The sequence below is a fragment of the Symphalangus syndactylus genome, chromosome 15 (genome assembly GCF_028878055.3).
Source record: "Symphalangus syndactylus isolate Jambi chromosome 15, NHGRI_mSymSyn1-v2.1_pri, whole genome shotgun sequence".
Lineage (NCBI taxonomy): Eukaryota > Metazoa > Chordata > Mammalia > Primates > Hylobatidae > Symphalangus > Symphalangus syndactylus.
Window position 1 is genome coordinate 75,789,861 of NC_072437.2, and position 27,352 is coordinate 75,817,212.

The following is a 27,352-nucleotide window of genomic DNA, read 5'->3' on the forward strand; positions in this document are numbered from 1 at the left end:
TTAGCGCTCAGAATGTCCACTTGCAGTTTCCACAGAAAGAGTGTTTCAGAACTGCTCAATCAAAAGTGAGGTTCAACTCTGTGAGTTGAATGCACAGAACAGAAAGAAGTTTCACAGAATGCTTCTGTGTAGTTTTTATTTGAAGATATTCCTTTTTCCAATATTTGCCCCTTAGCGCTCTGAATGTCCACTTGCAGTTTCTACAGAAAGAGGGTTTCAGAACTGCTCAATCAAAAGTAAGATTCAACTCTGTGAGTTGAATGCACAGAACAGAAAGAAGTTTCACAGAATGCTTCTGTATAGTTATTTGATGACATAACTTTTTCCACTATAGGTTGCTTAGCAATCTCAATGTCCACTAGCAGTTTCTACAGAGAGAGTGTTTCAGAACCGCTCAATCAAAAGTCAGGTTCCACACTGTTAGTGGAATGCACAGATCAGAAAGAAATTTGCAGAATGCTTCTGTGTAGTTTTTATTTGGAGATATTCCTTTTTCCTCTATAGGCCTCTTAGCACTCCGAATGTCCACTTGCACTTTCTACACAAAGGGTGTTTCAAAACTTCTCAAGCAAAATTACGTTTCACTTCTGTTAGTTGATTGCACAGATCATACTGAAGTTTCACAGAATGCTTCTGTGAAGTTTTTATTTGAAGATATTCCTTATTCCAATGTAGGCTACTTAGAGTTCCGAATGTCAACTTGCTGTTTCTACAGAAAGAGTGTTTCAGAACTGCTCAATCAAAAGTAAGGTTCAACTCCATTAGTTGAATGCACAGAACAGAAGGAAGTTTCACAGGATGCATCTCTGTAGTTTTTATTTGAAGATATTCTTTTTTCCGCTATAGGCCCCTTAGCGCTCTGAATGTCCACTTGCAGTTTCTACAGAAAGAGTGTTTCAGAACTGCGTAACCAAAAGTAAGGCTCATCTCTGTTAGTTGAATTCACACAACTGAAAGAAGTCTCACAGAATGCTTCTGTGCAGTTTTTAAATGAAGATATTTTTTTTTTCCACTATAGGCCCCTTAGCGCTGGTTATGTCCACTTTCCGTTTCTACAGAAAGAGTGTTTCAGAACTGCTCCATCAAAAGTAAGCTTGAACTCTGTTAGTTGAACGCACAGATCAGAAAGAAGTTTCACAAAATGCTTCTCTGTAGTTCTTATTTGAAGATATTACATTTTCCCACTATAGGCCACTTAGCGCTCCGAATGACCACTTGCACTTTCTGCAGGAAGAGTGATTCAGAACTGCTGAATCAAAAGTAAGGTTCAACTCTGTTAATTGAATGCACAGAACAGAAAGAAGTTTCACAGAAGTATTCTGTGAAGTTTTTATTTGAAGATATTCGTTTTTCCACTCTAGGCCCCTTAGAGCTCCCAATATCCACTTGCAGTTTCTACAGAAAGAGTGTTTCAGAACTGCTCAATCAAAAGTAAAGTTCTGCTCTGTTAGTTGAATGCACAGAACAGAAAGAAATTTCACAGAATGCTTCTGTGCAGTTTTTATTTGAAGATATTCGTTTCTCCACTGTAGGCACTTTAGCGCTCCGATTGTCCACTTGCAGTTACTACAGAAAGAGTGTTTCAGAGCTGCTCAATCAAAAGTAAGGTTCAACTCTGTTACTTGAATGCACAGATCAGAAAGTAGTTTCACAGAATGCTTCTGTGTAGTTTTCCTTTGAAGATATTCGTTTTTCCACTCTAGGCCCCTTAGCGCTCCGAATGCCACAGCAGTTTCTGCAGAAAGAGTGTTTCAGAACTGGTCAATTAAAAGTAAGTTTCATCTCTGTCAATTGAAAGCACAGATCAGAAAGAAGCTTCCCAGAATGCTTCTGTGTAGTTTTTATTTGAAGATATACCTTTTTCCGTTATTGGCCCCTTGCGCTCGAAATGTCCACTTGCCGTTTCTACAGAAAGAGTGTTTAAGAACTTCTCAATCAAAAGTCGGGTTCAACTCTGTTAGTTGAATGCACACAACAGAAAGAAGGTTCACAGTATGCTTCTGTGTAGTTTTTATTTGAAGATATTCGTTTATCCCCTATAGGCCCCTTAGCGCTCTGAATGACCACTAGCAGTTTCTACAGAAAGAGTGTTTCAGAACTGCTGTATCAAAAGGAAGGTTCTACTCTGTTAGTTCAATGCACAGAACAGAAAGAAGTTCCAAAGATTGCTTCTTTGTAGTTTTTATTTGAAGATAATCCTTTTTCCACTATACACCTTAGCGCTCCGAATTTCCACTTGCAGTTTCTACAGAAAGAGGATTTCAGATCTACTCAATCAGAAGTAAGGTTCAACTATGTTAGTTGAATGCACAGAACAGAAAGAAGTTTCACAGAATGCTTCTGGGTAATTTTTATTTAAAGATATTCCTCTTTCCACTATACGCCCCTTAGCGCTCAGAATGTCCACTTGCAGTTTCCACAGAAAGAGTGTTTCAGAACTGCTCAATCAAAAGTGAGGTTCAACTCTGTGAGTTGAATGCACAGAACAGAAAGAAGTTTCACAGAATGCTTCTGTGTAGTTTTTATTTGAAGATATTCCTTTTTCCAATATTTGCCCCTTAGCGCTCTGAATGTCCACTTGCAGTTTCTACAGAAAGAGGGTTTCAGAACTGCTCAATCAAAAGTAAGATTCAACTCTGTGAGTTGAATGCACAGAACAGAAAGAAGTTTCACAGAATGCTTCTGTATAGTTATTTGATGACATAACTTTTTCCACTATAGGTTGCTTAGCAATCTCAATGTCCACTAGCAGTTTCTACAGAGAGAGTGTTTCAGAACCGCTCAATCAAAAGTCAGGTTCCACACTGTTAGTGGAATGCACAGATCAGAAAGAAATTTGCAGAATGCTTCTGTGTAGTTTTTATTTGGAGATATTCCTTTTTCCTCTATAGGCCTCTTAGCACTCCGAATGTCCACTTGCACTTTCTACACAAAGGGTGTTTCAAAACTTCTCAAGCAAAATTACGTTTCACTTCTGTTAGTTGATTGCACAGATCATACTGAAGTTTCACAGAATGCTTCTGTGAAGTTTTTATTTGAAGATATTCCTTATTCCAATGTAGGCTACTTAGAGTTCCGAATGTCAACTTGCTGTTTCTACAGAAAGAGTGTTTCAGAACTGCTCAATCAAAAGTAAGGTTCAACTCCATTAGTTGAATGCACAGAACAGAAGGAAGTTTCACAGAATGCATCTCTGTAGTTTTTATTTGAAGATATTCTTTTTTCCGCTATAGGCCCCTTAGCGCTCTGAATGTCCACTTGCAGTTTCTACAGAAAGAGTGTTTCAGAACTGCGTAACCAAAAGTAAGGCTCATCTCTGTTAGTTGAATTCACACAACTGAAAGAAGTCTCACAGAATGCTTCTGTGCAGTTTTTATATGAAGATATTTTTTTTTTCCACTATAGGCACCTTAGCGCTGGTTATGTCCACTTTCCGTTTCTACAGAAAGAGTGTTTCAGAACTGCTCCATCAAAAGTAAGCTTGAACTCTGTTAGTTGAACGCACAGATCAGAAAGAAGTTTCACAAAATGCTTCTCTGTAGTTTTTATTTGAAGATATTACATTTTCCCACTATAGGCCACTTAGCGCTCCGAATGACCACTTGCACTTTCTGCAGGAAGAGTGATTCAGAACTGCTGAATCAAAAGTAAGGTTCAACTCTGTTAATTGAATGCACAGAACAGAAAGAAGTTTCACAGAAGTATTCTGTGAAGTTTTTTTTTGAAGATATTCGTTTTTCCACTCTAGGCCCCTTAGAGCTCCCAATATCCACTTGCAGTTTCTACAGAAAGAGTGTTTCAGAACTGCTCAATCAAAAGTAAAGTTCTGCTCTGTTAGTTGAATGCACAGAACAGAAAGAAATTTCACAGAATGCTTCTGTGTAGTTTTTATTTGAAGATATTCGTTTCTCCACTGTAGGCACTTTAGCGCTCCGATTGTCCACTTGCAGTTACTACAGAAAGAGTGTTTCAGAGCTGCTCAATCAAAAGTAAGGTTCAACTCTGTTACTTGAATGCACAGATCAGAAAGTAGTTTCACAGAATGCTTCTGTGTAGTTTTCCTTTGAAGATATTCGTTTTTCCACTCTAGGCCCCTTAGCGCTCCGAATGCCACAGCAGTTTCTGCAGAAAGAGTGTTTCAGAACTGGTCAATTAAAAGTAAGTTTCATCTCTGTCAATTGAAAGCACAGATCAGAAAGAAGCTTCCCAGAATGCTTCTGTGTAGTTTTTATTTGAAGATATACCTTTTTCCGTTATTGGCCCCTTGCGCTCGAAATGTCCACTTGCCGTTTCTACAGAAAGAGTGTTTAAGAACTTCTCAATCAAAAGTCGGGTTCAACTCTGTTAGTTGAATGCACACAACAGAAAGAAGGTTCACAGTATGCTTCTGTGTAGTTTTTATTTGAAGATATTCGTTTATCCCCTATAGGCCCCTTAGCGCTCTGAATGACCACTAGCAGTTTCTACAGAAAGAGTGTTTCAGAACTGCTGTATCAAAAGGAAGGTTCTACTCTGTTAGTTCAATGCACAGAACAGAAAGAAGTTCCAAAGATTGCTTCTTTGTAGTTTTTATTTGAAGATAATCCTTTTTCCACTATACACCTTAGCGCTCCGAATTTCCACTTGCAGTTTCTACAGAAAGAGGATTTCAGATCTACTCAATCAGAAGTAAGGTTCAACTATGTTAGTTGAATGCACAGAACAGAAAGAAGTTTCACAGAATGCTTCTGGGTAATTTTTATTTAAAGATATTCCTCTTGCCGCTATACGCCCCTTAGCGCTCAGAATGTCCACTTGCAGTTTCCACAGAAAGAGTGTTTCAGAACTGCTCAATCAAAAGTGAGGTTCAACTCTGTGAGTTGAATGCACAGAACAGAAAGAAGTTTCACAGAATGCTTCTGTGTAGTTTTTATTTGAAGATATTCCTTTTTCCAATATTTGCCCCTTAGCGCTCTGAATGTCCACTTGCAGTTTCTACAGAAAGAGGGTTTCAGAACTGCTCAATCAAAAGTAAGATTCAACTCTGTGAGTTGAATGCACAGAACAGAAAGAAGTTTCACAGAATGCTTCTGTAGAGTTATTTGATGACATAACTTTTTCCACTATAGGTTGCTTAGCAATCTCAATGTCCACTAGCAGTTTCTACAGAGAGAGTGTTTCAGAACCGCTCAATCAAAAGTCAGGTTCCACACTGTTAGTTGAATGCACAGATCAGAAAGAACTTTCGCAGAATGCTTCTGTGTAGTTTTTATTTGGAGATATTCCTTTTTCCTCCATAGGCCTCTTAGCACTCCGAATGTCCACTTGCACTTTCTACACAAAGGGTGTTTCAAAACTTCTCAATCAAAAGTACGTTTCACCTCTGTTAGTTGATTGCACAGATCATACTGAAGTTTCACAGAATGCTTCTGTGAAGTTTTTATTTGAAGATATTCCTTATTCCAATGCAGGCTACTTAGAGTTCCGAATGTCAACTTGCTGTTTCTACAGAAAGAGTGTTTCAGAACTGCGTAACCAAGAGTAAGGCTCATCTCTGTTAGTTGAATTCACACAACTGAAAGAAGTCTCACAGAATGCTTCTGTGCAGTTTTTATATGAAGATATTTTTTTTTTCCACTATAGGCCCCTTAGCGCTGGTTATGTCCACTTTCCGTTTCTACAGAAAGAGTGTTTCAGAACTGCTCCATCAAAAGTAAGCTTGAACTCTGTTAGTTGAACGCACAGATCAGAAAGAAGTTTCACAAAATGCTTCTCTGTAGTTTTTATTTGAAGATATTTCATTTTCCCCCTATAGGCCACTTAGCACTCCGAATGACCACTTGCACTTTCTGCAGGAAGAGTGATTGAGAACTGCTGAATCAAAAGTAAGGTTCAACTCTGTTAATTGAATGCACAGAACAGAAAGAAGTTTCACAGAATTATTCTGTGAAGTTTTTATTTGAAGATATTCGTTTTTCCACTCTAGGCCCCTTAGAGCTCCAAATATCCACTTGCAGTTTCTACAGAAAGAGTGTTTCAGAACTGCTCAATCAAAAGTAAAGTTCTGCTCTGTTAGTTGAATGCACAGAACAGAAAGAAATTTCACAGAATGCTTCTGTGTAGTTTTTATTTGAAGATATTCGTTTCTCCACTGTAGGCACTTTAGCGCTCCGATTGTCCACTTGCAGTTACTACAGAAAGAGTGTTTCAGAGCTGCTCAATCAAAAGTAAGGTTCAACTCTGTTACTTGAATGCACAGATCAGAAAGTAGTTTCACAGAATGCTTCTGTGTAGTTTTCCTTTGAAGATATTCGTTTTTCCACTCTAGGCCCCTTAGCGCTCCGAATGCCACAGCAGTTTCTGCAGAAAGAGTGTTTCAGAACTGGTCAATTAAAAGTAAGTTTCATCTCTGTCAATTGAAAGCACAGATCAGAAAGAAGCTTCCCAGAATGCTTCTGTGTAGTTTTTATTTGAAGATATACCTTTTTCCGTTATTGGCCCCTTGCGCTCGAAATGTCCACTTGCCGTTTCTACAGAAAGAGTGTTTAAGAACTTCTCAATCAAAAGTCGGGTTCAACTCTGTTAGTTGAATGCACACAACAGAAAGAAGGTTCACAGTATGCTTCTGTGTAGTTTTTATTTGAAGATATTCGTTTATCCCCTATAGGCCCCTTAGCGCTCTGAATGACCACTAGCAGTTTCTACAGAAAGAGTGTTTCAGAACTGCTGTATCAAAAGGAAGGTTCTACTCTGTTAGTTCAATGCACAGAACAGAAAGAAGTTCCAAAGATTGCTTCTTTGTAGTTTTTATTTGAAGATAATCCTTTTTCCACTATACACCTTAGCGCTCCGAATTTCCACTTGCAGTTTCTACAGAAAGAGGATTTCAGATCTACTCAATCAGAAGTAAGGTTCAACTATGTTAGTTGAATGCACAGAACAGAAAGAAGTTTCACAGAATGCTTCTGGGTAATTTTTATTTAAAGATATTCCTCTTTCCACTATACGCCCCTTAGCGCTCAGAATGTCCACTTGCAGTTTCCACAGAAAGAGTGTTTCAGAACTGCTCAATCAAAAGTGAGGTTCAACTCTGTGAGTTGAATGCACAGAACAGAAAGAAGTTTCACAGAATGCTTCTGTGTAGTTTTTATTTGAAGATATTCCTTTTTCCAATATTTGCCCCTTAGCGCTCTGAATGTCCACTTGCAGTTTCTACAGAAAGAGGGTTTCAGAACTGCTCAATCAAAAGTAAGATTCAACTCTGTGAGTTGAATGCACAGAACAGAAAGAAGTTTCACAGAATGCTTCTGTATAGTTATTTGATGACATAACTTTTTCCACTATAGGTTGCTTAGCAATCTCAATGTCCACTAGCAGTTTCTACAGAGAGAGTGTTTCAGAACCGCTCAATCAAAAGTCAGGTTCCACACTGTTAGTTGAATGCACAGATCAGAAAGAACTTTCGCAGAATGCTTCTGTGTAGTTTTTATTTGGAGATATTCCTTTTTCCTCCATAGGCCTCTTAGCACTCCGAATGTCCACTTGCACTTTCTACACAAAGGGTGTTTCAAAACTTCTCAATCAAAAGTACGTTTCACCTCTGTTAGTTGATTGCACAGATCATACTGAAGTTTCACAGAATGCTTCTGTGAAGTTTTTATTTGAAGATATTCCTTATTCCAATGTAGGCTACTTAGAGTTCCGAATGTCAACTTGCTGTTTCTACAGAAAGAGTGTTTCAGAACTGCTCAATCAAAAGTAAGGTTCAACTCCATTAGTTGAATGCACAGAACAGAAGGAAGTTTCACAGGATGCATCTCTGTAGTTTTTATTTGAAGATATTCTTTTTTCCGCTCTAGGCCCCTTAGCGCTCTGAATGTCCACTTGCAGTTTCTACAGAAAGAGTGTTTCAGAACTGCGTAACCAAAAGTAAGGCTCATCTCTGTTAGTTGAATTCACACAACTGAAAGAAGTCTCACAGAATGCTTCTGTGCAGTTTTTATATGAAGATATTTTTTTTTTCCACTATAGGCCCCTTAGCGCTGGTTATGTCCACTTTCCGTTTCTACAGAAAGAGTGTTTCAGAACTGCTCCATCAAAAGTAAGCTTGAACTCTGTTAGCTGAACGCACAGATCAGAAAGAAGTTTCACAAAATGCTTCTCTGTAGTTTTTATTTGAAGATATTACATTTTCCCACTATAGGCCACTTAGCGCTCCGAATGACCACTTGCACTTTCTGCAGGAAGAGTGATTCAGAACTGCTGAATCAAAAGTAAGGTTCAACTCTGTTAATTGAATGCACAGAACAGAAAGAAGTTTCACAGAATTATTCTGTGAAGTTTTTATTTGAAGATATTCGTTTTTCCACTATAGGCCCCTTAGAGCTCCCAATATCCACTTGCAGTTTCTACAGAAAGTGTGTTTCAGAACTGCTCAATCAAAAGTAAAGTTCTGCTCTGTTAGTTGAATGCACAGAACAGAAAGAAATTTCACAGAATGCTTCTGTGTAGTTTTTATTTGAAGATATTCGTTTCTCCACTGTAGGCACTTTAGCGCTCCGATTGTCCACTTGCAGTTACTACAGAAAGAGTGTTTCAGAGCTGCTCAATCAAAAGTAAGGTTCAACTCTGTTACTTGAATGCACAGATCAGAAAGTAGTTTCACAGAATGCTTCTGTGTAGTTTTCCTTTGAAGATATTCGTTTTTCCACTCTAGGCCCCTTAGCGCTCCGAATGCCACAGCAGTTTCTGCAGAAAGAGTGTTTCAGAACTGGTCAATTAAAAGTAAGTTTCATCTCTGTCAATTGAAAGCACAGATCAGAAAGAAGCTTCCCAGAATGCTTCTGTGTACTTTTTATTTGAAGATATACCTTTTTCCGTTATTGGCTCCTTGCGCTCGAAATGTCCACTTGCCGTTTCTACAGAAAGAGTGTTTAAGAACTTCTCAATCAAAAGTCGGGTTCAACTCTGTTAGTTGAATGCACACAACAGAAAGAAGGTTCACAGTATGCTTCTGTGTAGTTTTTATTTGAAGATATTCGTTTATCCCCTATAGGCCCCTTAGCGCTCTGAATGACCACTAGCAGTTTCTACAGAAAGAGTGTTTCAGAACTGCTGTATCAAAAGGAAGGTTCTACTCTGTTAGTTCAATGCACAGAACAGAAAGAAGGTCCAAAGATTGCTTCTTTGTAGTTTTTATTTGAAGATAATCCTTTTTCCACTATACACCTTAGCGCTCCGAATTTCCACTTGCAGTTTCTACAGAAAGAGGATTTCAGATCTACTCAATCAGAAGTAAGGTTCAACTATGTTAGTTGAATGCACAGAACAGAAAGAAGTTTCACAGAATGCTTCTGGGTAATTTTTATTTAAAGATATTCCTCTTTCCACTATACGCCCCTTAGCGCTCAGAATGTCCACTTGCAGTTTCCACAGAAAGAGTGTTTCAGAACTGCTCAATCAAAAGTGAGGTTCAACTCTGTGAGTTGAATGCACAGAACAGAAAGAAGTTTCACAGAATGCTTCTGTGTAGTTTTTATTTGAAGATATTCCTTTTTCCAATATTTGCCCCTTAGCGCTCTGAATGTCCACTTGCAGTTTCTACAGAAAGAGGGTTTCAGAACTGCTCAATCAAAAGTAAGATTCAACTCTGTGAGTTGAATGCACAGAACAGAAAGAAGTTTCACAGAATGCTTCTGTATAGTTATTTGATGACATAACTTTTTCCACTATAGGTTGCTTAGCAATCTCAATGTCCACTAGCAGTTTCTACAGAGAGAGTGTTTCAGAACCGCTCAATCAAAAGTCAGGTTCCACACTGTTAGTTGAATGCACAGATCAGAAAGAACTTTCGCAGAATGCTTCTGTGTAGTTTTTATTTGGAGATATTCCTTTTTCCTCCATAGGCCTCTTAGCACTCCGAATGTCCACTTGCACTTTCTACACAAAGGGTGTTTCAAAACTTCTCAATCAAAAGTACGTTTCACCTCTGTTAGTTGATTGCACAGATCATACTGAAGTTTCACAGAATGCTTCTGTGAAGTTTTTATTTGAAGATATTCCTTATTCCAATGTAGGCTACTTAGAGTTCCGAATGTCAACTTGCTGTTTCTACAGAAAGAGTGTTTCAGAACTGCTCAATCAAAAGTAAGGTTCAACTCCATTAGTTGAATGCACAGAACAGAAGGAAGTTTCACAGGATGCATCTCTGTAGTTTTTATTTGAAGATATTCTTTTTTCCGCTATAGGCCCCATAGCGCTCTGAATGTCCACTTGCAGTTTCTACAGAAAGAGTGTTTCAGAACTGCGTAACCAAAAGTAAGGCTCATCTCTGTTAGTTGAATTCACACAACTGAAAGAAGTCTCACAGAATGCTTCTGTGCAGTTTTTATATGAAGATATTTTTTTTTTCCACTATAGGCCCCTTAGCGCTGGTTATGTCCACTTTCCGTTTCTACAGAAAGAGTGTTTCAGAACTGCTCCATCAAAAGTAAGCTTGAACTCTGTTAGTTGAACGCACAGATCAGAAAGAAGTTTCACAAAATGCTTCTCTGTAGTTTTTATTTGAAGATATTACATTTTCCCACTATAGGCCACTTAGCGCTCCGAATGACCACTTGCACTTTCTGCAGGAAGAGTGATTCAGAACTGCTGAATCAAAAGTAAGGTTCAACTCTGTTAATTGAATGCACAGAACAGAAAGAAGTTTCACAGAATTATTCTGTGAAGTTTTTATTTGAAGATATTCGTTTTTCCACTATAGGCCCCTTAGAGCTCCCAATATCCACTTGCAGTTTCTACAGAAAGAGTGTTTCAGAACTGCTCAATCAAAAGTAAAGTTCTGCTCTGTTAGTTGAATGCACAGAACAGAAAGAAATTTCACAGAATGCTTCTGTGTAGTTTTTATTTGAAGATATTCGTTTCTCCACTGTAGGCACTTTAGCGCTCCGATTGTCCACTTGCAGTTACTACAGAAAGAGTGTTTCAGAGCTGCTCAATCAAAAGTAAGGTTCAACTCTGTTACTTGAATGCACAGATCAGAAAGTAGTTTCACAGAATGCTTCTGTGTAGTTTTCCTTTGAAGATATTCGTTTTTCCACTCTAGGCCCCTTAGCGCTCCGAATGCCACAGCAGTTTCTGCAGAAAGAGTGTTTCAGAACTGGTCAATTAAAAGTAAGTTTCATCTCTGTCAATTGAAAGCACAGATCAGAAAGAAGCTTCCCAGAATGCTTCTGTGTACTTTTTATTTGAAGATATACCTTTTTCCGTTATTGGCTCCTTGCGCTCGAAATGTCCACTTGCCGTTTCTACAGAAAGAGTGTTTAAGAACTTCTCAATCAAAAGTCGGGTTCAACTCTGTTAGTTGAATGCACACAACAGAAAGAAGGTTCACAGTATGCTTCTGTGTAGTTTTTATTTGAAGATATTCGTTTATCCCCTATAGGCCCCTTAGCGCTCTGAATGACCACTAGCAGTTTCTACAGAAAGAGTGTTTCAGAACTGCTGTATCAAAAGGAAGGTTCTACTCTGTTAGTTCAATGCACAGAACAGAAAGAAGTTCCAAAGATTGCTTCTTTGTAGTTTTTATTTGAAGATAATCCTTTTTCCACTATACACCTTAGCGCTCCGAATTTCCACTTGCAGTTTCTACAGAAAGAGGATTTCAGATCTACTCAATCAGAAGTAAGGTTCAACTATGTTAGTTGAATGCACAGAACAGAAAGAAGTTTCACAGAATGCTTCTGGGTAATTTTTATTTAAAGATATTCCTCTTTCCACTATACGCCCCTTAGCGCTCAGAATGTCCACTTGCAGTTTCCACAGAAAGAGTGTTTCAGAACTGCTCAATCAAAAGTGAGGTTCAACTCTGTGAGTTGAATGCACAGAACAGAAAGAAGTTTCACAGAATGCTTCTGTGTAGTTTTTATTTGAAGATACTCCTTTTTCCAATATTTGCCCCTTAGCGCTCTGAATGTCCACTTGCAGTTTCTACAGAAAGAGGGTTTCAGAACTGCTCAATCAAAAGTAAGATTCAACTCTGTGAGTTGAATGCACAGAACAGAAAGAAGTTTCACAGAATGCTTCTGTATAGTTATTTGATGACATAACTTTTTCCACTATAGGTTGCTTAGCAATCTCAATGTCCACTAGCAGTTTCTACAGAGAGAGTGTTTCAGAACCGCTCAATCAAAAGTCAGGTTCCACACTGTTAGTTGAATGCACAGATCAGAAAGAACTTTCGCAGAATGCTTCTGTGTAGTTTTTATTTGGAGATATTCCTTTTTCCTCCATAGGCCTCTTAGCACTCCGAATGTCCACTTGCACTTTCTACACAAAGGGTGTTTCAAAACTTCTCAATCAAAAGTACGTTTCACCTCTGTTAGTTGATTGCACAGATCATACTGAAGTTTCACAGAATGCTTCTGTGAAGTTTTTATTTGAAGATATTCCTTATTCCAATGTAGGCTACTTAGAATTCCGAATGTCAACTTGCTGTTTCTACAGAAAGAGTGTTTCAGAACTGCTCAATCAAAAGTAAGGTTCAACTCCATTAGTTGAATGCACAGAACAGAAGGAAGTTTCACAGGATGCATCTCTGTAGTTTTTATTTGAAGATATTCTTTTTTCCGCTATAGGCCCCTTAGCGCTCTGAATGTCCACTTGCAGTTTCTACAGAAAGAGTGTTTCAGAACTGCGTAACCAAAAGTAAGGCTCATCTCTGTTAGTTGAATTCACACAACTGAAAGAAGTCTCACAGAATGCTTCTGTGCAGTTTTTATATGAAGATATTTTTTTTTTCCACTATAGGCCCCTTAGCGCTGGTTATGTCCACTTTCCGTTTCTACAGAAAGAGTGTTTCAGAACTGCTCCATCAAAAGTAAGCTTGAACTCTGTTAGTTGAACGCACAGATCAGAAAGAAGTTTCACAAAATGCTTCTCTGTAGTTCTTATTTGAAGATATTACATTTTCCCACTATAGGCCACTTAGCGCTCCGAATGACCACTTGCACTTTCTGCAGGAAGAGTGATTCAGAACTGCTGAATCAAAAGTAAGGTTCAACTCTGTTAATTGAATGCACAGAACAGAAAGAAGTTTCACAGAATTATTCTGTGAAGTTTTTATTTGAAGATATTCGTTTTTCCACTATAGGCCCCTTAGAGCTCCCAATATCCACTTGCAGTTTCTACAGAAAGAGTGTTTCAGAACTGCTCAATCAAAAGTAAAGTTCTGCTCTGTTAGTTGAATGCACAGAAGAGAAAGAAATTTCACAGAATGCTTCTGTGTAGTTTTTATTTGAAGATATTCGTTTCTCCACTGTAGGCACTTTAGCGCTCCGATTGTCCACTTGCAGTTACTACAGAAAGAGTGTTTCAGAGCTGCTCAATCAAAAGTAAGGTTCAACTCTGTTACTTGAATGCACAGATCAGAAAGTAGTTTCACAGAATGCTTCTGTGTAGTTTTCCTTTGAAGATATTCGTTTTTCCACTCTAGGCCCCTTAGCGCTCCGAATGCCACAGCAGTTTCTGCAGAAAGAGTGTTTCAGAACTGGTCAATTAAAAGTAAGTTTCATCTCTGTCAATTGAAAGCACAGATCAGAAAGAAGCTTCCCAGAATGCTTCTGTGTAGTTTTTATTTGAAGATATACCTTTTTCCGTTATTGGCCCCTTGCGCTCGAAATGTCCACTTGCCGTTTCTACAGAAAGAGTGTTTAAGAACTTCTCAATCAAAAGTCGGGTTCAACTCTGTTAGTTGAATGCACACAACAGAAAGAAGGTTCACAGTATGCTTCTGTGTAGTTTTTATTTGAAGATATTCGTTTATCCCCTATAGGCCCCTTAGCGCTCTGAATGACCACTAGCAGTTTCTACAGAAAGAGTGTTTCAGAACTGCTGTATCAAAAGGAAGGTTCTACTCTGTTAGTTCAATGCACAGAACAGAAAGAAGGTCCAAAGATTGCTTCTTTGTAGTTTTTATTTGAAGATAATCCTTTTTCCACTATACACCTTAGCGCTCCGAATTTCCACTTGCAGTTTCTACAGAAAGAGGATTTCAGATCTACTCAATCAGAAGTAAGGTTCAACTATGTTAGTTGAATGCACAGAACAGAAAGAAGTTTCACAGAATGCTTCTGGGTAATTTTTATTTAAAGATATTCCTCTTTCCACTATACGCCCCTTAGCGCTCAGAATGTCCACTTGCAGTTTCCACAGAAAGAGTGTTTCAGAACTGCTCAATCAAAAGTGAGGTTCAACTCTGTGAGTTGAATGCACAGAACAGAAAGAAGTTTCACAGAATGCTTCTGTGTAGTTTTTATTTGAAGATATTCCTTTTTCCAATATTTGCCCCTTAGCGCTCTGAATGTCCACTTGCAGTTTCTACAGAAAGAGGGTTTCAGAACTGCTCAATCAAAAGTAAGATTCAACTCTGTGAGTTGAATGCACAGAACAGAAAGAAGTTTCACAGAATGCTTCTGTATAGTTATTTGATGACATAACTTTTTCCACTATAGGTTGCTTAGCAATCTCAATGTCCACTAGCAGTTTCTACAGAGAGAGTGTTTCAGAACCGCTCAATCAAAAGTCAGGTTCCACACTGTTAGTTGAATGCACAGATCAGAAAGAACTTTCGCAGAATGCTTCTGTGTAGTTTTTATTTGGAGATATTCCTTTTTCCTCCATAGGCCTCTTAGCACTCCGAATGTCCACTTGCACTTTCTACACAAAGGGTGTTTCAAAACTTCTCAATCAAAAGTACGTTTCACCTCTGTTAGTTGATTGCACAGATCATACTGAAGTTTCACAGAATGCTTCTGTGAAGTTTTTATTTGAAGATATTCCTTATTCCAATGTAGGCTACTTAGAGTTCCGAATGTCAACTTGCTGTTTCTACAGAAAGAGTGTTTCAGAACTGCTCAATCAAAAGTAAGGTTCAACTCCATTAGTTGAATGCACAGAACAGAAGGAAGTTTCACAGGATGCATCTCTGTAGTTTTTATTTGAAGATATTCTTTTTTCCGCTATAGGCCCCTTAGCGCTCTGAATGTCCACTTGCAGTTTCTACAGAAAGAGTGTTTCAGAACTGCGTAACCAAAAGTAAGGCTCATCTCTGTTAGTTGAATTCACACAACTGAAAGAAGTCTCACAGAATGCTTCTGTGCAGTTTTTATATGAAGATATTTTTTTTTTCCACTATAGGCCCCTTAGCGCTGGTTATGTCCACTTTCCGTTTCTACAGAAAGAGTGTTTCAGAACTGCTCCATCAAAAGTAAGCTTGAACTCTGTTAGTTGAACGCACAGATCAGAAAGAAGTTTCACAAAATGCTTCTCTGTAGTTTTTATTTGAAGATATTACATTTTCCCACTATAGGCCACTTAGCGCTCCGAATGACCACTTGCACTTTCTGCAGGAAGAGTGTTTCAGAACTGCTCAATCAAAAGTGAGGTTCAACTCTGTGAGTTGAATGCACAGAACAGAAAGAAGTTTCACAGAATGCTTCTGTGTAGTTTTTATTTGAAGATATTCCTTTTTCCAATATTTGCCCCTTAGCGCTCTGAATGTCCACTTGCAGTTTCTACAGAAAGAGGGTTTCAGAACTGCTCAATCAAAAGTAAGATTCAACTCTGTGAGTTGAATGCACAGAACAGAAAGAAGTTTCACAGAATGCTTCTGTATAGTTATTTGATGACATAACTTTTTCCACTATAGGTTGCTTAGCAATCTCAATGTCCACTAGCAGTTTCTACAGAGAGAGTGTTTCAGAACCGCTCAATCAAAAGTCAGGTTCCACACTGTTAGTTGAATGCACAGATCAGAAAGAACTTTCGCGGAATGCTTCTGTGTAGTTTTTATTTGGAGATATTCCTTTTTCCTCTATAGGCCTCTTAGCACTCCGAATGTCCACTTGCACTTTCTACACAAAGGGTGTTTCAAAACTTCTCAATCAAAAGTACGTTTCACCTCTGTTAGTTGATTGCACAGATCATACTGAAGTTTCACAGAATGCTTCTGTGAAGTTTTTATTTGAAGATATTCCTTATTCCAATGTAGGCTACTTAGAGTTCCGAATGTCAACTTGCTGTTTCTACAGAAAGAGTGTTTCAGAACTGCTCAATCAAAAGTAAGGTTCAACTCCATTAGTTGAATGCACAGAACAGAAGGAAGTTTCACAGGATGCATCTCTGTAGTTTTTATTTGAAGATATTCTTTTTTCCGCTATAGGCCCCTTAGCGCTCTGAATGTCCACTTGCAGTTTCTACAGAAAGAGTGTTTCAGAACTGCGTAACCAAAAGTAAGGCTCATCTCTGTTAGTTGAATTCACACAACTGAAAGAAGTCTCACAGAATGCTTCTGTGCAGTTTTTATATGAAGATATTTTTTTTTTCCACTATAGGCCCCTTAGCGCTGGTTATGTCCACTTTCCGTTTCTACAGAAAGAGTGTTTCAGAACTGCTCCATCAAAAGTAAGCTTGAACTCTGTTAGTTGAACGCACAGATCAGAAAGAAGTTTCACAAAATGCTTCTCTGTAGTTCTTATTTGAAGATATTACATTTTCCCACTATAGGCCACTTAGCGCTCCGAATGACCACTTGCACTTTCTGCAGGAAGAGTGATTGAGAACTGCTGAATCAAAAGTAAGGTTCAACTCTGTTAATTGAATGCACAGAACAGAAAGAAGTTTCACAGAATTATTCTGTGAAGTTTTTATTTGAAGATATTCGTTTTTCCACTATAGGCCCCTTAGAGCTCCCAATATCCACTTGCAGTTTCTACAGAAAGAGTGTTTCAGAACTGCTCAATCAAAAGTAAAGTTCTGCTCTGTTAGTTGAATGCACAGAACAGAAAGAAATTTCACAGAATGCTTCTGTGTAGTTTTTATTTGAAGATATTCGTTTCTCCACTGTAGGCACTTTAGCGCTCCGATTGTCCACTTGCAGTTACTACAGAAAGAGTGTTTCAGAGCTGCTCAATCAAAAGTACGGTTCAACTCTGTTACTTGAATGCACAGATCAGAAAGTAGTTTCACAGAATGCTTCTGTGTAGTTTTCCTTTGAAGATATTCGTTTTTCCACTCTAGGCCCCTTAGCGCTCCGAATGCCACAGCAGTTTCTGCAGAAAGAGTGTTTCAGAACTGGTCAATTAAAAGTAAGTTTCATCTCTGTCAATTGAAAGCACAGATCAGAAAGAAGCTTCCCAGAATGCTTCTGTGTAGTTTTTATTTGAAGATATACCTTTTTCCGTTATTGGCCCCTTGCGCTCGAAATGTCCACTTGCCGTTTCTACAGAAAGAGTGTTTAAGAACTTCTCAATCAAAAGTCGGGTTCAACTCTGTTAGTTGAATGCACACAACAGAAAGAAGGTTCACAGTATGCTTCTGTGTAGTTTTTATTTGAAGATATTCGTTTATCCCCTATAGGCCCCTTAGCGCTCTGAATGACCACTAGCAGTTTCTACAGAAAGAGTGTTTCAGAACTGCTGTATCAAAAGGAAGGTTCTACTCTGTTAGTTCAATGCACAGAACAGAAAGAAGGTCCAAAGATTGCTTCTTTGTAGTTTTTATTTGAAGATAATCCTTTTTCCACTATACACCTTAGCGCTCCGAATTTCCCCTTGCAGTTTCTACAGAAAGAGGATTTCAGATCTACTCAATCAGAAGTAAGGTTCAACTATGTTAGTTGAATGCACAGAACAGAAAGAAGTTTCACAGAATGCTTCTGGGTAATTTTTATTTAAAGATATTCCTCTTTCCACTATACGCCCCTTAGCGCTCAGAATGTCCACTTGCAGTTTCCACAGAAGGAGTGTTTCAGAACTGCTCAATCAAAAGTGAGGTTCAACTCTGTGAGTTGAATGCACAGAACAGAAAGAAGTTTCACAGAATGCTTCTGTGTAGTTTTTATTTGAAGATATTCCTTTTTCCAATATTTGCCCCTTAGCGCTCTGAATGTCCACTTGCAGTTTCTACAGAAAGAGGGTTTCAGAACTGCTCAATCAAAAGTAAGATTCAACTCTGTGAGTTGAATGCACAGAACAGAAAGAAGTTTCACAGAATGCTTCTGTATAGTTATTTGATGACATAACTTTTTCCACTATAGGTTGCTTAGCAATCTCAATGTCCACTAGCAGTTTCTACAGAGAGAGTGTTTCAGAACCGCTCAATCAAAAGTCAGGTTCCACACTGTTAGTTGAATGCACAGATCAGAAAGAACTTTCGCGGAATGCTTCTGTGTAGTTTTTATTTGGAGATATTCCTTTTTCCTCTATAGGCCTCTTAGCACTCCGAATGTCCACTTGCACTTTCTACACAAAGGGTGTTTCAAAACTTCTCAATCAAAAGTACGTTTCACCTCTGTTAGTTGATTGCACAGATCATACTGAAGTTTCACAGAATGCTTCTGTGAAGTTTTTATTTGAAGATATTCCTTATTCCAATGTAGGCTACTTAGAGTTCCGAATGTCAACTTGCTGTTTCTACAGAAAGAGTGTTTCAGAACTGCTCAATCAAAAGTAAGGTTCAACTCCATTAGTTGAATGCACAGAACAGAAGGAAGTTTCACAGGATGCATCTCTGTAGTTTTTATTTGAAGATATTCTTTTTTCCGCTATAGGCCCCTTAGCGCTCTGAATGTCCACTTGCAGTTTCTACAGAAAGAGTGTTTCAGAACTGCGTAACCAAAAGTAAGTCTCATCTCTGTTAGTTGAATTCACACAACTGAAAGAAGTCTCACAGAATACTTCTGTGCAGTTTTTATATGAAGATATTTTTTTTTTCCACTATAGGCACCTTAGCGCTGGTTATGTCCACTTTCCGTTTCTACAGAAAGAGTGTTTCAGAACTGCTCCATCAAAAGTAAGCTTGAACTCTGTTAGTTGAACGCACAGATCAGAAAGAAGTTTCACAAAATGCTTCTCTGTAGTTCTTATTTGAAGATATTACATTTTCCCACTATAGGCCACTTAGCGCTCCGAATGACCACTTGCACTTTCTGCAGGAAGAGTGATTCAGAACTGCTGAATCAAAAGTAAGGTTCAACTCTGTTAATTGAATGCACAGAACAGAAAGAAGTTTCACAGAATTATTCTGTGAAGTTTTTATTTGAAGATATTCGTTTTTCCACTCTAGGCCCCTTAGAGCTCCCAATATCCACTTGCAGTTTCTACAGAAAGAGTGTTTCAGAACTGCTCAATCAAAAGTAAAGTTCTGCTCTGTTAGTTGAATGCACAGAAGAGAAAGAAATTTCACAGAATGCTTCTGTGTAGTTTTTATTTGAAGATATTCGTTTCTCCACTGTAGGCACTTTAGCGCTCCGATTGTCCACTTGCAGTTACTACAGAAAGAGTGTTTCAGAGCTGCTCAATCAAAAGTACGGTTCAACTCTGTTACTTGAATGCACAGATCAGAAAGTAGTTTCACAGAATGCTTCTGTGTAGTTTTCCTTTGAAGATATTCGTTTTTCCACTCTAGGCCCCTTAGCGCTCCGAATGCCACAGCAGTTTCTGCAGAAAGAGTGTTTCAGAACTGGTCAATTAAAAGTAAGTTTCATCTCTGTCAATTGAAAGCACAGATCAGAAAGAAGCTTCCCAGAATGCTTCTGTGTAGTTTTTATTTGAAGATATACCTTTTTCCGTTATTGGCCCCTTGCGCTCGAAATGTCCACTTGCCGTTTCTACAGAAAGAGTGTTTAAGAACTTCTCAATCAAAAGTCGGGTTCAACTCTGTTAGTTGAATGCACACAACAGAAAGAAGGTTCACAGTATGCTTCTGTGTAGTTTTTATTTGAAGATATTCGTTTATCCCCTATAGGCCCCTTAGCGCTCTGAATGACCACTAGCAGTTTCTACAGAAAGAGTGTTTCAGAACTGCTGTATCAAAAGGAAGGTTCTACTCTGTTAGTTCAATGCACAGAACAGAAAGAAGGTCCAAAGATTGCTTCTTTGTAGTTTTTATTTGAAGATAATCCTTTTTCCACTATACACCTTAGCGCTCCGAATTTCCACTTGCAGTTTCTACAGAAAGAGGATTTCAGATCTACTCAATCAGAAGTAAGGTTCAACTATGTTAGTTGAATGCACAGAACAGAAAGAAGTTTCACAGAATGCTTCTGGGTAATTTTTATTTAAAGATATTCCTCTTTCCACTATACGCCCCTTAGCGCTCAGAATGTCCACTTGCAGTTTCCACAGAAAGAGTGTTTCAGAACTGCTCAATCAAAAGTGAGGTTCAACTCTGTGAGTTGAATGCACAGAACAGAAAGAAGTTTCACAGAATGCTTCTGTGTAGTTTTTATTTGAAGATATTCCTTTTTCCAATATTTGCCCCTTAGCGCTCTGAATGTCCACATGCAGTTTCTACAGAAAGAGGGTTTCAGAACTGCTCAATCAAAAGTAAGATTCAACTCTGTGAGTTGAATGCACAGAACAGAAAGAAGTTTCACAGAATGCTTCTGTATAGTTATTTGATGACATAACTTTTTCCACTATAGGTTGCTTAGCAATCTCAATGTCCACTAGCAGTTTCTACAGAGAGAGTGTTTCAGAACCGCTCAATCAAAAGTCAGGTTCCACACTGTTAGTTGAATGCACAGATCAGAAAGAACTTTCGCAGAATGCTTCTGTGTAGTTTTTATTTGGAGATATTCCTTTTTCCTCCATAGGCCTCTTAGCACTCCGAATGTCCACTTGCACTTTCTACACAAAGGGTGTTTCAAAACTTCTCAATCAAAAGTACGTTTCACCTCTGTTAGTTGATTGCACAGATCATACTGAAGTTTCACAGAATGCTTCTGTGAAGTTTTTATTTGAAGATATTCCTTATTCCAATGTAGGCTACTTAGAGTTCCGAATGTCAACTTGCTGTTTCTACAGAAAGAGTGTTTCAGAACTGCTCAATCAAAAGTAAGGTTCAACTCCATTAGTTGAATGCACAGAACAGAAGGAAGTTTCACAGGATGCATCTCTGTAGTTTTTATTTGAAGATATTCTTTTTTCCGCTATAGGCCCCTTAGCGCTCTGAATGTCCACTTGCAGTTTCTACAGAAAGAGTGTTTCAGAACTGCGTAACCAAAAGTAAGGCTCATCTCTGTTAGTTGAATTCACACAACTGAAAGAAGTCTCACAGAATGCTTCTGTGCAGTTTTTATATGAAGATATTTTTTTTTTCCACTATAGGCCCCTTAGCGCTGGTTATGTCCACTTTCCGTTTCTACAGAAAGAGTGTTTCAGAACTGCTCCATCAAAAGTAAGCTTGAACTCTGTTAGTTGAACGCACAGATCAGAAAGAAGTTTCACAAAATGCTTCTCTGTAGTTTTTATTTGAAGATATTACATTTTCCCACTATAGGCCACTTAGCGCTCCGAATGACCACTTGCACTTTCTGCAGGAAGAGTGATTCAGAACTGCTGAATCAAAAGTAAGGTTCAACTCTGTTAATTGAATGCACAGAACAGAAAGAAGTTTCACAGAATTATTCTGTGAAGTTTTTATTTGAAGATATTCGTTTTTCCACTATAGGCCCCTTAGAGCTCCCAATATCCACTTGCAGTTTCTACAGAAAGAGTGTTTCAGAACTGCTCAATCAAAAGTAAAGTTCTGCTCTGTTAGTTGAATGCACAGAACAGAAAGAAATTTCACAGAATGCTTCTGTGTAGTTTTTATTTGAAGATATTCGTTTCTCCACTGTAGGCACTTTAGCGCTCCGATTGTCCACTTGCAGTTACTACAGAAAGAGTGTTTCAGAGCTGCTCAATCAAAAGTAAGGTTCAACTCTGTTACTTGAATGCACAGATCAGAAAGTAGTTTCACAGAATGCTTCTGTGTAGTTTTCCTTTGAAGATATTCGTTTTTCCACTCTAGGCCCCTTAGCGCTCCGAATGCCACAGCAGTTTCTGCAGAAAGAGTGTTTCAGAACTGGTCAATTAAAAGTAAGTTTCATCTCTGTCAATTGAAAGCACAGATCAGAAAGAAGCTTCCCAGAATGCTTCTGTGTACTTTTTATTTGAAGATATACCTTTTTCCGTTATTGGCTCCTTGCGCTCGAAATGTCCACTTGCCGTTTCTACAGAAAGAGTGTTTAAGAACTTCTCAATCAAAAGTCGGGTTCAACTCTGTTAGTTGAATGCACACAACAGAAAGAAGGTTCACAGTATGCTTCTGTGTAGTTTTTATTTGAAGATATTCGTTTATCCCCTATAGGCCCCTTAGCGCTCTGAATGACCACTAGCAGTTTCTACAGAAAGAGTGTTTCAGAACTGCTGTATCAAAAGGAAGGTTCTACTCTGTTAGTTCAATGCACAGAACAGAAAGAAGTTCCAAAGATTGCTTCTTTGTAGTTTTTATTTGAAGATAATCCTTTTTCCACTATACACCTTAGCGCTCCGAATTTCCACTTGCAGTTTCTACAGAAAGAGGATTTCAGATCTACTCAATCAGAAGTAAGGTTCAAGTATGTTAGTTGAATGCACAGAACAGAAAGAAGTTTCACAGAATGCTTCTGGGTAATTTTTATTTAAAGATATTCCTCTTTCCACTATACGCCCCTTAGCGCTCAGAATGTCCACTTGCAGTTTCCACAGAAAGAGTGTTTCAGAACTGCTCAATCAAAAGTGAGGTTCAACTCTGTGAGTTGAATGCACAGAACAGAAAGAAGTTTCACAGAATGCTTCTGTGTAGTTTTTATTTGAAGATACTCCTTTTTCCAATATTTGCCCCTTAGCGCTCTGAATGTCCACTTGCAGTTTCTACAGAAAGAGGGTTTCAGAACTGCTCAATCAAAAGTAAGATTCAACTCTGTGAGTTGAATGCACAGAACAGAAAGAAGTTTCACAGAATGCTTCTGTATAGTTATTTGATGACATAACTTTTTCCACTATAGGTTGCTTAGCAATCTCAATGTCCACTAGCAGTTTCTACAGAGAGAGTGTTTCAGAACCGCTCAATCAAAAGTCAGGTTCCACACTGTTAGTTGAATGCACAGATCAGAAAGAACTTTCGCAGAATGCTTCTGTGTAGTTTTTATTTGGAGATATTCCTTTTTCCTCCATAGGCCTCTTAGCACTCCGAATGTCCACTTGCACTTTCTACACAAAGGGTGTTTCAAAACTTCTCAATCAAAAGTACGTTTCACCTCTGTTAGTTGATTGCACAGATCATACTGAAGTTTCACAGAATGCTTCTGTGAAGTTTTTATTTGAAGATATTCCTTATTCCAATGTAGGCTACTTAGAATTCCGAATGTCAACTTGCTGTTTCTACAGAAAGAGTGTTTCAGAACTGCTCAATCAAAAGTAAGGTTCAACTCCATTAGTTGAATGCACAGAACAGAAGGAAGTTTCACAGGATGCATCTCTGTAGTTTTTATTTGAAGATATTCTTTTTTCCGCTATAGGCCCCTTAGCGCTCTGAATGTCCACTTGCAGTTTCTACAGAAAGAGTGTTTCAGAACTGCGTAACCAAAAGTAAGGCTCATCTCTGTTAGTTGAATTCACACAACTGAAAGAAGTCTCACAGAATGCTTCTGTGCAGTTTTTATATGAAGGTATTTTTTTTTTCCACTATAGGCCCCTTAGCGCTGGTTATGTCCACTTTCCGTTTCTACAGAAAGAGTGTTTCAGAACTGCTCCATCAAAAGTAAGCTTGAACTCTGTTAGTTGAACGCACAGATCAGAAAGAAGTTTCACAAAATGCTTCTCTGTAGTTTTTATTTGAAGATATTACATTTTCCCACTATAGGCCACTTAGCGCTCCGAATGACCACTTGCACTTTCTGCAGGAAGAGTGATTGAGAACTGCTGAATCAAAAGTAAGGTTCAACTCTGTTAATTGAATGCACAGAACAGAAAGAAGTTTCACAGAATTATTCTGTGAAGTTTTTATTTGAAGATATTCGTTTTTCCACTATAGGCCCCTTAGAGCTCCCAATATCCACTTGCAGTTTCTACAGAAAGAGTGTTTCAGAACTGCTCAATCAAAAGTAAAGTTCTGCTCTGTTAGTTGAATGCACAGAAGAGAAAGAAATTTCACAGAATGCTTCTGTGTAGTTTTTATTTGAAGATATTCGTTTCTCCACTGTAGGCACTTTAGCGCTCCGATTGTCCACTTGCAGTTACTACAGAAAGAGTGTTTCAGAGCTGCTCAATCAAAAGTAAGGTTCAACTCTGTTACTTGAATGCACAGATCAGAAAGTAGTTTCACAGAATGCTTCTGTGTAGTTTTCCTTTGAAGATATTCGTTTTTCCACTCTAGGCCCCTTAGCGCTCCGAATGCCACAGCAGTTTCTGCAGAAAGAGTGTTTCAGAACTGGTCAATTAAAAGTAAGTTTCATCTCTGTCAATTGAAAGCACAGATCAGAAAGAAGCTTCCCAGAATGCTTCTGTGTAGTTTTTATTTGAAGATATACCTTTTTCCGTTATTGGCCCCTTGCGCTCGAAATGTCCACTTGCCGTTTCTACAGAAAGAGTGTTTAAGAACTTCTCAATCAAAAGTCGGGTTCAACTCTGTTAGTTGAATGCACACAACAGAAAGAAGGTTCACAGTATGCTTCTGTGTAGTTTTTATTTGAAGATATTCGTTTATCCCCTATAGGCCCCTTAGCGCTCTGAATGACCACTAGCAGTTTCTACAGAAAGAGTGTTTCAGAACTGCTGTATCAAAAGGAAGGTTCTACTCTGTTAGTTCAATGCACAGAACAGAAAGAAGGTCCAAAGATTGCTTCTTTGTAGTTTTTATTTGAAGATAATCCTTTTTCCACTATACACCTTAGCGCTCCGAATTTCCACTTGCAGTTTCTACAGAAAGAGGATTTCAGATCTACTCAATCAGAAGTAAGGTTCAACTATGTTAGTTGAATGCACAGAACAGAAAGAAGTTTCACAGAATGCTTCTGGGTAATTTTTATTTAAAGATATTCCTCTTTCCACTATACGCCCCTTAGCGCTCAGAATGTCCACTTGCAGTTTCCACAGAAAGAGTGTTTCAGAACTGCTCAATCAAAAGTGAGGTTCAACTCTGTGAGTTGAATGCACAGAACAGAAAGAAGTTTCACAGAATGCTTCTGTGTAGTTTTTATTTGAAGATATTCCTTTTTCCAATATTTGCCCCTTAGCGCTCTGAATGTCCACTTGCAGTTTCTACAGAAAGAGGGTTTCAGAACTGCTCAATCAAAAGTAAGATTCAACTCTGTGAGTTGAATGCACAGAACAGAAAGAAGTTTCACAGAATGCTTCTGTATAGTTATTTGATGACATAACTTTTTCCACTATAGGTTGCTTAGCAATCTCAATGTCCACTAGCAGTTTCTACAGAGAGAGTGTTTCAGAACCGCTCAATCAAAAGTCAGGTTCCACACTGTTAGTTGAATGCACAGATCAGAAAGAACTTTCGCAGAATGCTTCTGTGTAGTTTTTATTTGGAGATATTCCTTTTTCCTCCATAGGCCTCTTAGCACTCCGAATGTCCACTTGCACTTTCTACACAAAGGGTGTTTCAAAACTTCTCAATCAAAAGTACGTTTCACCTCTGTTAGTTGATTGCACAGATCATACTGAAGTTTCACAGAATGCTTCTGTGAAGTTTTTATTTGAAGATATTCCTTATTCCAATGTAGGCTACTTAGAGTTCCGAATGTCAACTTGCTGTTTCTACAGAAAGAGTGTTTCAGAACTGCTCAATCAAAAGTAAGGTTCAACTCCATTAGTTGAATGCACAGAACAGAAGGAAGTTTCACAGGATGCATCTCTGTAGTTTTTATTTGAAGATATTCTTTTTTCCGCTATAGGCCCCTTAGCGCTCTGAATGTCCACTTGCAGTTTCTACAGAAAGAGTGTTTCAGAACTGCGTAACCAAAAGTAAGGCTCATCTCTGTTAGTTGAATTCACACAACTGAAAGAAGTCTCACAGAATGCTTCTGTGCAGTTTTTATATGAAGATATTTTTTTTTTCCACTATAGGCCCCTTAGCGCTGGTTATGTCCACTTTCCGTTTCTACAGAAAGAGTGTTTCAGAACTGCTCCATCAAAAGTAAGCTTGAACTCTGTTAGTTGAACGCACAGATCAGAAAGAAGTTTCACAAAATGCTTCTCTGTAGTTTTTATTTGAAGATATTACATTTTCCCACTATAGGCCACTTAGCGCTCCGAATGACCACTTGCACTTTCTGCAGGAAGAGTGATTCAGAACTGCTGAATCAAAAGTAAGGTTCAACTCTGTTAATTGAATGCACAGAACAGAAAGAAGTTTCACAGAATTATTCTGTGAAGTTTTTATTTGAAGATATTCGTTTTTCCACTATAGGCCCCTTAGAGCTCCCAATATCCACTTGCAGTTTCTACAGAAAGAGTGTTTCAGAACTGCTCAATCAAAAGTAAAGTTCTGCTCTGTTAGTTGAATGCACAGAACAGAAAGAAATTTCACAGAATGCTTCTGTGTAGTTTTTATTTGAAGATATTCGTTTCTCCACTGTAGGCACTTTAGCGCTCCGATTGTCCACTTGCAGTTACTACAGAAAGAGTGTTTCAGAGCTGCTCAATCAAAAGTAAGGTTCAACTCTGTTACTTGAATGCACAGATCAGAAAGTAGTTTCACAGAATGCTTCTGTGTAGTTTTCCTTTGAAGATATTCGTTTTTCCACTCTAGGCCCCTTAGCGCTCCGAATGCCACAGCAGTTTCTGCAGAAAGAGTGTTTCAGAACTGGTCAATTAAAAGTAAGTTTCATCTCTGTCAATTGAAAGCACAGATCAGAAAGAAGCTTCCCAGAATGCTTCTGTGTACTTTTTATTTGAAGATATACCTTTTTCCGTTATTGGCCCCTTGCGCTCGAAATGTCCACTTGCCGTTTCTACAGAAAGAGTGTTTAAGAACTTCTCAATCAAAAGTCAGGTTCAACTCTGTTAGTTGAATGCACACAACAGAAAGAAGGTTCACAGTATGCTTCTGTGTAGTTTTTATTTGAAGATATTCGTTTATCCCCTATAGGCCCCTTAGCGCTCTGAATGACCACTAGCAGTTTCTACAGAAAGAGTGTTTCAGAACTGCTGTATCAAAAGGAAGGTTCTACTCTGTTAGTTCAATGCACAGAACAGAAAGAAGGTCCAAAGATTGCTTCTTTGTAGTTTTTATTTGAAGATAATCCTTTTTCCACTATACACCTTAGCGCTCCGAATTTCCACTTGCAGTTTCTACAGAAAGAGGATTTCAGATCTACTCAATCAGAAGTAAGGTTCAACTATGTTAGTTGAATGCACAGAACAGAAAGAAGTTTCACAGAATGCTTCTGGGTAATTTTTATTTAAAGATATTCCTCTTTCCACTATACGCCCCTTAGCGCTCAGAATGTCCACTTGCAGTTTCCACAGAAGGAGTGTTTCAGAACTGCTCAATC